This window comes from Eutrigla gurnardus (assembly GCF_963514095.1).
Source record: "Eutrigla gurnardus genome assembly, chromosome: 8".
In the NCBI taxonomy this organism is placed as follows: domain Eukaryota; kingdom Metazoa; phylum Chordata; class Actinopteri; order Perciformes; family Triglidae; genus Eutrigla; species Eutrigla gurnardus.
Window position 1 is genome coordinate 16,533,860 of NC_139922.1, and position 12,647 is coordinate 16,546,506.

The 12,647-nt window shown below is 43.5% G+C and overlaps 1 protein-coding gene across 10 annotated transcripts in view; it reads left to right on the top strand.

Moving 5' to 3' along the window:
- prdm16 (PR domain containing 16) overlaps positions 1-12,647 on the top strand; it is a 166,607-nt gene that overhangs the window by 55,082 nt on the left and 98,878 nt on the right. The gene's annotated exons all lie outside the window — the stretch shown is intronic.

The following is a 12,647-nucleotide window of genomic DNA, read 5'->3' on the forward strand; positions in this document are numbered from 1 at the left end:
AAAAATTGATATTGATACTCATGTTGTCAAAGCATGTGGCATTTTTCAGTTTCTCCTGAAAAGAAAATGTTTATGTAGTCTATATATTGTAACTCTAATATCTTTAAAAACTTGTACTATGTATGATTGTGAATCCCTCATTGAGAAGATTTTTAAATGGGCTCAGTGTGTAAAACACAGGGTGGTTTTCACCAAAGCCTCCATTTCTCTTTTCACCCTGGTTTCCTAACAGTTGTAGGAGCAAGCAGACGATTAGAGCACGCAGGCACACGCTATGTGGCAGTGTGCCAGGCTGAACATTTTCCTTTTTAAAGTTCATATTATGGCTAGCCATTCGGGGTGCAAAGGGCACCCCTCCAAAAGCTACACTCTTCCTGTAGCTCTCATGTTTTCTCTCAGTTTTCCTCCTCCTTCCTCTTTTCTCCCCAGACGCCCCTGTTAATGCATATTCATCAGCTAAGCTTTTGCTCTCTGGCTTGTAGGAAAAGAGGCCACCTTCAGCTCTAAAGAGATACATGTGCTCACAGAAATGTTCTGACCTCCCCAAAAAAAGGAGAGATTCAGCATATCGTTGCATTTTTTTAAGATGGCCAAAGAGTTTGAAGTTAAATAAACCACCTGGTACAGGTAGTCCATGAACACAGTCCATATGCTAACACTGACTTTGACACAGTTTTAGTCTTTCATGGCATTTAACCAAAAAAATGTGTTTGTGAGCAAATGCTTCAGATCAATTAGCCTGAGGAGGTCAGTTGTGTTTCCCCTCAAGGTAAAATCTTGCTCATTGCCTCCAAACGTGTCAAAGCAGAACGATTGATCAGTCTTTTCTCCTCCTCCTCCTGAAATGTCGTTGGAGGACTCTCTCTGGGTTAGGCTGTATTATTTTTTAAAGATATCCTGTCTGGTTTGGGGCTGGAAGGCTTTGGGGGCTCTCCTCTCCCAGACTCTTATCACAGATAGTCATAACAGTCAGCCTGTTGATAATCATCAACAGACTCCCCTAGGAGTCCCGTACACCCCCTTACACCATCTACGCCTCTACTCATCTACTGCCTCTGGTCTTAGACAAATAGACAGGCGAGGGAGTGACAGAAGTAATACTGAGTGAAGAAAGATGTTGAAAGAAACCAGAGAGAAACAAGGATTAATGGGGATGGATAGAGTAGGAAAAGAAGATGCAAAACACATATTTCTCACAGCATCAGTAATGCTGGAGGAGTCTTAATACTCTTCATGGAAATACTGTGAATGCGTGTGTGTTACAGAAGCCCCTTGCCAAACAGGGGGATGTGTTATGAGAGATAATAAGTGAAGTCATCTGAGATCTCTGGTGTAAATGTGATCATATCTATCCAAGGCCTCACACATTTATTCTCAGCCCTTCTTGGTGGGAAGCCAACAGTGGATTTAGTGCTCAATTTAGTTATCTGAGTGATTAGTGTAACTATGTTTCCACTTTCTAATTAATAGCAGTATACTGTATTGCTGACGTTGGTTGAAAACCGTTCTTCCCACCTGAGACTTAAACAGTCTTGATGACTACTTAATTTATGATCAAGTTGATTGAATGATCTTCAAATCAGAGGTTGTACATGATACTGTTTGTGTAGCCCTATAATCCTTAAAAACATGTAATCACAGGTTGTTTTTTTTCCTCACCAGCAATAATATATGCCATCTGCAGTGGTATGCCGAAATCCCAAACAGTTTAACTACATTGATTGCATTTTTGTGGATTTTTTACTAAGACTGGCAGTAACTCATTATGTTGGCTTTGCAAGCACCGCGGTCTACCAACGAAACCAAACAGCTCTAACAATCACATGGCCAACGCTGTGGTGCTCTCTGGATAAAGGAGTGGAAGTGTAGATTGGTTGGAAAGAAACGGAGGGAGCGATAGAAAGAGAGAGTGAAAGAGTAGCGGTGAGAGAAAGAAGAAAGAGGAAGGCAGAGAGGAAGCCTACTATTGTCTGTCCAGGGGCGCTGGGGACTGGAAGAGGTGTTAACTCAGACTCATTTCAGCGAGACGGACAGCTCAATCTAAGAGCTGCTTTGCTGCAGGCCATGGCCATTCTCTTCTGTCTCACACTCCCTCTCTGGGCCAGCACCGAGTCATCCATTTAAAAACCATTATGCTCCCCCTTTAGCACAACATGATAGAACGGCAGAGCCCCGGGTTCTGTGTGTGCGTGTGTGTGTAGGGCTTTCAACCCCTCGGGATAGGAAGGCCTGAGCAGAGTGAGGCTCGGCCCTCAGAGAGTCCGGCGTGGGGATCTGCTGTCAGAGTGACTGCTGCTATTATCTGGCCGGTAGATTGGCCTGACTTGCCTATTGATAGAGACATGTCACCATACAATGGCTGGAGGTATTGTGCTCTGTGCGCACTGACTGGCATTGAGTGGACTCACTGATCTAACTCCCTCGGGTGTTCAGATGGCAGGAGAGAGGGCAACACGTCCGTGGATGTGTTCGGAGGAAGCGGGTGCATGTTAATAGGAACAAACTGCAAATTTACCGCTCGGATCTCTGAGAAACATTAATCCGTCCCACAGTTAACAACTTTGACTTTGATCTTTAGAGAAAAGAAGGGAAAAAAAGATCAAATCAAGTCTCTCAGTCGTGTCTGTATTCAGAACCTTTGTGAAGCAAACAAACGGTATGACCAAGCCCTCTCACAGCGATATTAATGGTGTTTACTCTCACTTCTCCTTAGCCTGTGACCACTGGGCGTGTCCTTACACCTCTGAATCATGGCTTTTGACACTCCTCCAGCACCTATTAGCTTTGTCTTTTCTCACTACCTTTTTTTTCCTCTAGCTTGAAAGTGTTTGCTTTATCAGAAAGTTCTAGAAGGTCAACGCACATCAGGTGTTGTAGCACAACCCCGCCCACTGTGGGAAGAATGACTTTCTTGTCAAATTTGGATGATTTCCTGGTTGCTAAACTTGTAATTTTCAGTTGTGGTGTTCTGCCATTATCAATTTATAGACTATAACTGTAACACAGCATGATACCTTCAGGGTATCATATATTCTGAGGTAGGATACCGTTATATGAGTAGCATTTTGATTTTAGGGATGTGCATTGATGTAGACCCTTTGGACAAGGTCAACACAAATGCTTTCACGCACAAAAACACTTATCGTAGAGTCCATGTCAGCCCTGCAGGCATATTTTCCTCTTTGCAGCAGTGGACCTTGGGATGACTTTGTTACCAGGCACTTCTTTTTCTCTGTCCCTCATTCTTTTTCTGTTTACTTTTTGTGGGGTGATTTTCCATATCAGTATCATTCATCCAGTGATGTGTGGAAAGAGGCGAAAAGTATGCTAGCTCTTCTGTTTACCCTGTTATTGACTTAGCGATAGGCTAAGACGTTTGGCGGGCACTCTCATGTCGCCAAGGTCCTACGTGACAGATACCCATCCGGCCATGGCATCATGAGTCTCCCTCACCCTCTGTCAGCCACTAAATCTCCAGCTTGACAGCTCACTTTTTCACGCCAATGCTGTGTTTCTTTTGTCCTCGACCTAATCTCTGAGTTAAGCTAATGTCCTTGTCTCCGAACTTTAGGGAGAAGAAGTCCTGGCGCACCCTGACACTTATCTGTCCTGAACCACCTCTCGCCTCCGAAAGTGTTTGCTCGCCTTTTGTGTTTTGCCTGAGGAGGGCGGATGGCCAAGTTCTGCAAGATATCCCTATAGGGCATTCAAGGTGCAGCTTGGAACTTGTCTGATCTGTTTGCCTTCTACAGAAAGGTGTTCTTTATCTTGATGTTTGGCCCTTAACGTGACTGGTACCGAACTGATAGGACAGAAACTCTCCGGGACAGTGGTCACACCGAATGAATGGATAGTGTGAGGCAGGGAGAGAAAGAAAGGGAGTGAGATAATGAGAGATAGAGTTGTTTCCTGCATGATTTAGCTAATGTGCTTTCCAGTGTTCTCACAGTGACAGTCCTGTTCTGCTACTTCTGAGTGTTGGTTAATGTCTGAGAAAGTAAGCTTTCAAGAACCTTACACAGGAAACCATAATTCTACATGAATCCATTTGTTCATCGTCTATTTTTAGGCACCCGATCCCAACACTACTCTTAGTTGACTTGAAACCCTACCGTGTGGACTATTGTATAGCATGAGTGAAGCTCTTCGCATAAATGGGGTCATTATCATGTCTTTTAGTAATCAAATCAGGACCATGCTCTGATGAGCCCGGCCGTGAGCTGAGAGTACTTCTTAAAGCCACTTAACAGGAAAACAGCAAGCCTTCTTAGTTTTACCTCCTCAGATCTAGTTTCATTGGAAAGTGGAGGATAATTTTTTATTAAAGGGTTAGTTCGCCTCGATTGCACAGCGAGAGATAGAAAAACATATTTCTCCACTTATCCCTTATTCTGTCTAGTTATGGAGTTTGAGATGTCCAATAGTGATACTTTTGCTGACACCCCTATATAACAGAAATAAATAGGAAATATAATTCATTATTTTTTTATGAAAAACACATGAAAGTTTTAAGAAAAGCTAATTCCCCAAAATCTGGGTGCATGAAAATGAACTGTCTTCATGGTTATAATCTACCAGGAATTAGTACAAACTCACAGTACAGCCCCTTTTGAAGTTAAATATAAAATTATTTACAATACTTAATTCTGCATTGATACATGAAGTATCCTGCTTTTTATGCCAGTGCTGTGAAGAAAAACAATCTTCCTCTGAGAAAAGGAATCTTTTAAAATCCTTTCATAGTGAAACATGTATTCACAGCTAACTGCATATTTTTAAGGGTTGGTTCTATGAAATGATGTGTTAAAGAAAGGAGTTACTTTGGCACATGTGCGTCCCACATTGTAATGAAAGGGATATCAAACCTGTGGTTTCTAATAACAGTATTGACCAACAGTGTGCGGTTTTCTGTCATCATTATTTGACTTTGACAGAAACCCCAAGTTTACACACGGTGCGAAAACACCCGAGAGGGAGCGTAACACCACAAGTCTCGGCCTGGGTGCCGTAATATCTTCCATTCACGTTCATTTTATGTAGGTTTTAAACATGCCATTAGCCAATTTAATCCAATTTTCCCAGCTTTCGGAGCACTCCAGTGGAACAGATTCCATCTAATATTAAACATATGGTCGTCGTTGCCCCTAGAAACTCCACAGCAGCGCTGCGCTTTTTTAAGAAGCTGTTAAAGACAAGCCTCCTGTGTCCCAGTGCAAACCATTGTCAATTAACTTCAATGGACATGGTAATTGATAACGAGGAAGCAGGGCAGCAAATTAAATGTCAGGTTTGATTAGAAGCCTGATACCTTATCATTTGTTCATAACTCGTTACCAACATCTGTTAATTAGTTAATAAATGAATCTGCAGGGCTTAGATGAAAGGTGCGCAGGCTCCCGAGGAAGTACATCGGGCAAAGTCATCCATCTTTGAAGAGAGTGGAACTCGACAAATATTGTCCCTGGGATTTGGACTGTTATTACTTGGTCATTGGTTTCAGACCTCAGCCACTCCAACCAAGCGTTCTCAATGGAACCTCTTGTTTGCCTGGAAACCCCCCCACAGTCTCCTCACGCATCTCCACCACAATGCTGTCCTTTATTGCACGAGGTTTCTCTGAGCAGACGTGCTTTAAACATCCATTTAAAACCCCTAACATCGGTCCATCAGTCCTCCGTGGTGAAGTGCAGGTAACGCTCCTGTTCAATCCCCGTCTCCTTCTCCTCCTCCTCCTCCTCCTCCTCTTTGTATCTTGTGAAACCACATCGTTCATCGTTACCCTGATAAATAGTCCCATCATTTACAGCCTCAGGGCAGGAGCAGACAATGACACTGCTCTTAGCCACAGTGGAAGATGATGACATTTGTCAAATGCTGTTTATATTTGTGATTTAGATTTATGCTATTATGTAGATAATATACCCTTTTCTGCCTTCCCAGCGCTTGCTGCTTGGCTGATATTTCTAAATTAGTCATGAAGCAAGGCTCATCTTATGTCAGCCCTGTCACATTCTGTCAAATCTATTTTATATGTATAATATAATACATTTTTGTGTGCCTATAACACGTATAGGTGCAAGCCTTCAATGCCAAACCGTTGTTAGTCACAGATCACTAACTCTTCCATTTTCACTTACTTTCCATTTCTCCCTTGCTTTAAATCTCAATCCCCTGTGCCTGCTTAACATTTCTGTGACTCAAGCAGGAGGTGGTGACCTATTAATCAGGTTCCCGTGGCTGTTGTGATTGCCATTTTCCATAATCAGATACACAACACGGCCTAAAAGCCTTGGCTGTAGAAATCCTTATTTCCGTTAACTCCTTACAGTGTGTACTGTAGGCCTCGATCCATAAGTAGTGAGCACAGGACGAAACCAGGGCGCTCAGCTGTGCCTTTTAATTACTTTTTATTAGGTATAAGGCCTAACATTTCAGCACAGTGTGCGACTTTGTCCAACTCAAACAGTCGTGGTACAAAAAGAGAGTGTAAAGACCTCATAAGATTGGTTCTAGGAGGAGAGGCAGGACTCTAACCAGTATATTATAATAAGTATAAAAGTTCAGGTAACCTTCACATTCGCTGTTTTGTTTTATAAACATATCGTTGCTTTTAAATGCTCCAGATTATAAAAATATTAATGTACTGTGTGTTTCAGTGTGGTTCCACACGAACATGCACAGGCACATGAACCGTCCATTACAACACGCACATACGTCCGCACAAACGTAAAGAGACACGGGCAGGCAGGAAAAAGACATTCTCCCATGTTATTCTTTCCTCGACTCGGTCATTTAGAATAACAGGGTAGAGTGAGAAGCTAAGCACGATGACGACATTAGATCTAAAAACAGTGTTGAATTGTTGAAGTGTCGAACACGGGAACACGGGATGTCTTTACTTTGGAAAGTCTCCGGAATCGCTTGGGTGATTTTCGCTTATTTTCTCCACCACTGTCATTGGGAGAAAGACCCGGAGTCTCGTCCGCATGAGACAACAAGGAGGTTTTGACAGAGTCACGATTGGTAGAGGTGTACTGTGTGTGTGTGTGTGTGTGTGTGTGTGTGTGTGTGTGTGCGCGCATCTATGTGCACACACGAGCACATGTACACATCACTATCTGTTAATCATCTTGGGCACCGGCCCGCCGTCCACATAATCCTAAATCTGTCAAACTTCCCCAACTAAAACAGGATCTCACCAGGAGTTTGGTGTAATATCTTAATTTAGTACGAGTGCTTGTGTCAAGATGACAAATAACAGTTTAAACAGATGTTTCCCAGACATTTCATTTATGAGATCGTATTGCCTCATTCAGTTGTGTTTGCATTATTCTGCACACGCGTCACACTGACATTGCATTGTAGTGATTATTCGCTGCTGTAAAGCATTTGATTTTGATGTTTCTTATTGTCATCATCAGAAGAACAGTAACTGTAAGATGCATTGTACATCTTGAAAAGATGTTTACTGGGATTTTTTTAAGATGGCTCGGATTGACAGCAAGTCTTTAGAAGCCCTCAGACATCATATTAAACTATTTAAAAATGCAAAACAAATTAATAAATTAATATTTTATTATAAATTTATAAAGTGGTTAAGTCCACAGAGCTTCTTTTATGTTGCCATAACAGTTGTCACCAAGGCATTTATTACCATAAGGGTGTGAAACAGACTTTATTTATTTATCATATCACTGCTTTGCCACTGCTGAACCCTTAAAAGATGTTATGTCAATTTATTCAAAACATATGAGTGGCTTCTACTCCTGCTTTCACTTTATAGTACCAGAAATGTCACCGACAACGGGGAACAATAACCCGACTTTTACATTGGCTCTCCAGAAAGAAAGGGAAGTAACAAACTAACTTGAGTTATGCACATCTACTAAATGGTCGGAGCAGTGTGCTGCCAGCCTCTCGGTCATTCTGTCCTCTAGAAAACTCGTAGGATTCTGCTCTTTGTCGCTCCTCCTGGAGGGAAGGTGAGCTGCTGTTGGTACAGCTGGTACGCAGCGGTACCCAGCATGCCACCCAGTGCCACGGAAGGGCAGGAAAACAGACTGAAAGATAATCTAGTTCTCTGAGACTTGCCATGTGATACTGAAGTTATGCCAAACAACAGAACAAAAGCATTGTCATATTGAGTGTGCGTGCATATGGCCCCCACATTTACCGGCAGATTATATTAGTGTCACAATCTCATCATTTTCCTTACACTTCTGAACATTCTGTGTCATTCATCATTATTTAATAGTTGAGATCAAATACCGGACATATTTATAATGAAACTTTTTCAGATGCCATTTTGTCTGCTCTTATTTTATTAAGCCTTAGTGCTTCTGCTGATAAAGCCTGCTCCCCTCTGCTGGCCAAGAGCTCATAATGCCTCTTTCTGAACAGGTTCTAAGTGCTTTTAATGTTGTGTCGCCAGTGTTGTTTATTCAGGCAGGGTGAGAGAGGCAGATAGTACAACTGTAGAAAAACATACAAGTGTACAGAACACACCAGCAAACATTGTCATTCACACACACACACATACACACTTGAAACACTGCGCCTAGCAAAGTACTCAAGCGTACAAACAGCACATTTTTCCAACTCTTCTTCCTCTCCTGTGGAGAAGGGGACACATGACAGACGTCACCTTCACTCTCTGTCTTTACACTTCTTTCCATACCCAATGTTCCCTTCTCATCTCTTTACCCATGTTCTCTGTCCACTTGCACATGTGTTCACAAGATGGATCACCACAGGGTCTTCAGAGCATCCCTTCAGAGTCTCGTCTCCGGCTGTACACTCGTATACAAAGATATTACAATGCTTGCAGATAGCAGACTTTGATCTCTTTTCGCATGCCAACGTACTGTCAAGTGTTGATGTCTGTGACTTGGACATTATGTGCTTTCATGACAAAATACTGGTCATGTGCTTTAATTATACCCAGATCACAAACTAAAATCTTTTCTTTTGTGATTCATTGATTTTTCAACCCTGCTCACTCAATCTTACGTGTCCTTCCTCTCTACTTCTCCTCTCTTTCCTTTCTTTTCACTCCCTCCTCCTCTTTTCCTGGCCTCCGGGGTCCCAGTGCTTCTAATTCGGCCTTATCAGTGAAGTAATTTAGCTGCCACAGCTTGGGTTTCTGTTGCGCGGCAAGCGGCCCCATTGTCCGGCCATGCTGTTGCTGAGATAAACCCTCAGATTGAACAAAGTCCGTGCTGACCTTTACAAACTCCCAAATCTCGCTCTGTACACCCCTCCAACAGAGATTCTCTCTGCCTCAAGGTCTTTCAGGGTGGGAGGAGGGGACATCAAGTGGGAGGTGGAAGGCGAATGAGTATGTGTATGTGTGTGAACGAGTGTGTGGGGTCAGAGTGGATTGAGTGAGCGTGAGATGGACAGGGGAGAGGGATTAAGATGGCTGACTGAGCTTGTCTATATTTCCAATGGCACTTTGCTCTGAGAGGGAAGCTGAGGAGGGAAAAAGTGCACCGCAAGCAAAGCATTCAAGCGTGCTTATTTCTGTTTCGTTCTGACTGCGAGGGAAGGTTTTGTGAGACACATTCTCTGACCTGTGTGCCTTCAACGCTCAACCTGAAATATGATTTATTTGACGTGAAAGAGACTGTTTGTGTCTGAATTCCTCGCACTTGCCGTTAGCTTCCCTGCAACGGCTCATTGAGAGAGTCCTGACAAAAGCACCGTTGAACCCCTCGTCTTACCTCCATTGTTATATATCATGTCCTTCATTCCTTGGCAGAAGGCCCAAGAGGAGTCTGTCGGGATTGTTGCTTTGACACAGTGAAACGGCTAGAGAGGAACGGTTGAAGCCAAGTGGTGGATGGGGATGGGGGGGCGGGGGTCGATTCTGTGCCGGGGAGGCTTGGGGCACAATGAAGCAAGAGTACCCTCTCCATTGTGAACCACTGTCATCCTTCAGAAGCCACTCGACCAGCTCTCTACGCCGCAAATCCTCTCCGCTCTCTATTCCAGCCGTATGTCGGTCAGGCAGGGAACCTCATCAAAAGGTCTTGGAGTTGGGGATTGGGGCAGAGTATGTGGAGGGGGGCAGGTTGGTGGAGAAGAGGGGAGGAAGGTGTTGTTAGTGTAGAGTCTGGGTGGTGGTGGTGTGTGTGGGCGGGGGTGGCGAGGGACAGGACATACCAGGCCCTAAGTTAAGGTGTGGGCTTCAGAGTCAGTGATGAAGAAAAGGAGAGAATCCACACTATTTTATCTGATGGTCAGGGTGGCCCTGTGTTCATCACACCCTTCATCCCTCCATCCATCCCTCCTCCCCCCCCCTGCCCAACACCACCTGCCTGCAAGCCACCACCAGTGTTCCCAGGGAGATGAGCGCTACGGAGAAGAAGGCCCACAAGGGATTAACTTTTCACATGGCTGGGAGTCCTCGTCTCAAAAGACCTGACAACCCCAGACGGCTTGATTAAAAAAGAAAAGAAGAGAAGAGGAAAGGAGGGAGGGAGGGAGGGCACAGGAGGAGGAGAAGAGGGGGAATTCTTCACATGATGGCCCTGAGAGAGGGATTTTGGATATTGGGTGTCTTTTTTTCCTTTCGTCCAAAGCCCCCATGTCTTGGTTGAGAATGAGCAAATTGTTCCTCCTGTTCTCTCGGCAGTCCCTGTGTTGCCCGGACTAAAGATGTGGGTGGGCACAGGCACACATTGTTGACTCCTCACAGGAAACCTAAAGATGCCCTCTAGTGTAAAAGAAAAAAACATGGAGGAAGTGATGCCTTTTAATCCACTTTCCATCTGCTTTTCAGTCATGGATTCTAATTTTCCACAATGATTATATTATGATGTATTATTGATTAATCTGTCATTAATGTATTATCAAAAGCCCTCTGTTGCTCCATGTATGTCAGCATTGCATTACAGTCAAGGAAGACATTGGCAGCAAGAGTCTGCGAACCGTTGCCGGCTTAAAGTTCTAGTGTTCAAGTGGCAAGGCGCCCTATTTCCCCTCACTCTAGCCCAGGTAAATTGGGCCTCTCAGGTTTGTCTGTGAGAAAGAGAGGACAAAAATCAAAACAAACGCTCCTACTGAAGTGAAGATGGGAGAAGGGGTTGGCTTTCCTCTCTGGCTAACGGATCAGCAACTCAACCTAGCGGGACAGCGGGCCACTTAATACCTCCCATCTTGTCCAGGTAACAGAGTGGCCTGACAGGGGGGTCAGGGAAGGTAGCAGGGTATCGTCTTACAGATCACCGCTCACCCTCTGGCTTCCTCCACATGGCTCACTTACCTTCTTCTCATCTCCGCTACTGAGACTCTCTTCCCACACCCCTTGGAAGGTATAGAAACATCCTTTTGAGAACGTTTTTGTGGATGTTTACTCCCAGATCCTCTTGAAAGGTCCTCTGAGAAGAACCAAAAACTGCATGCATGCTTGTCAATGACTTAGTTGGGATTTTCACATTTCCCTGCAATTGCAAGATTGATTTCAAATAAACCAATCTTCAGTTAGTGTATTTGTGTTCAAATCTATTGATTCCCATGGGGATATGTGCTTAAAGTGAGAATAATGCAAAGAAAAACAAATCACACACCAACTTGTTTAGTAACTTCTGCTGTCAACACTAGTAGTGCAAAGGACAAGAAATGCCATATCCAAGGGGTGACTAACACAGTTAGTTAACCCTAATATCAACACAGATTTCTCATTAATCATGCTGCTTACCCGCCATATGGCCCCAGACTCCAAAGTGGCTCTGAACCTATTTGCTGTGTACTTGACCTTGCTGATGGACCCAGGGGAACACCGAAGTTGAGTTCTGTCCTCCAAGATGTTGTGGGTTTTCTTCCTGTTCTCCTGGATAAATAAATGAACTCATGGAAAGATGAACAATGCTCCAGTAATCTTACAATGACCCACAGGTGGTTTGTGTTTTTTGCTTAAAGAAAAGCATATCAACATAGAGCATGAATAAGAAACACAATGCCCAGTAGACAAGTGAAGGTTAAGAAAAAGGATTAAACTATGATAATACTATGGCAACGGCGGTGCTTGTATACGGCACGTTTCATGTAGGCTACTGTCTTTGAGAGACAAAGATAGAGCACATTTCCCAAGAATCACATTTTATTTTATTTGACGCATCCCTGCTCCACTGGTGCTGTTTTGCCAAGAACTGATAATAAATATAAATGTTAGTTCCAGCTGTAGTATGAAAACAGGAAACCTATGTTGTGAAGTCGTGGAGAAGAAGGGTGTCTCCACACAAAGAAAAACACACTGTGGTATTCATTATTGTTCTGAAAGAACAGTGCGGTTTCTGGAGTATTAATACATCCATAAATTATGTGGCTCCTTCAGTCTATTCCCTAAAGACCGATTATGGAAGTTGCAATCCAAATTTAAAAGCACATCCAGTTCCACAGCAGGGTGCTCTGTGGATTACTGTGGAAAAAGTAACAAAAAGTATGTAAAGTATGTGATCTCTAATAATAATCACTCAAAGCTTGGACCCCTGCTATTCCTGAAGTGACAGAACTGATATGATATACTGAGTCACATTCTTCTGACCCTTGCACTGAATCAATATCCAATCAGTATTCCTTTGTCTGAGCACTCCTTCCCTGTAGCACGGCTATCATTAAGTGACTCATTTAGGCCATCACAGGTA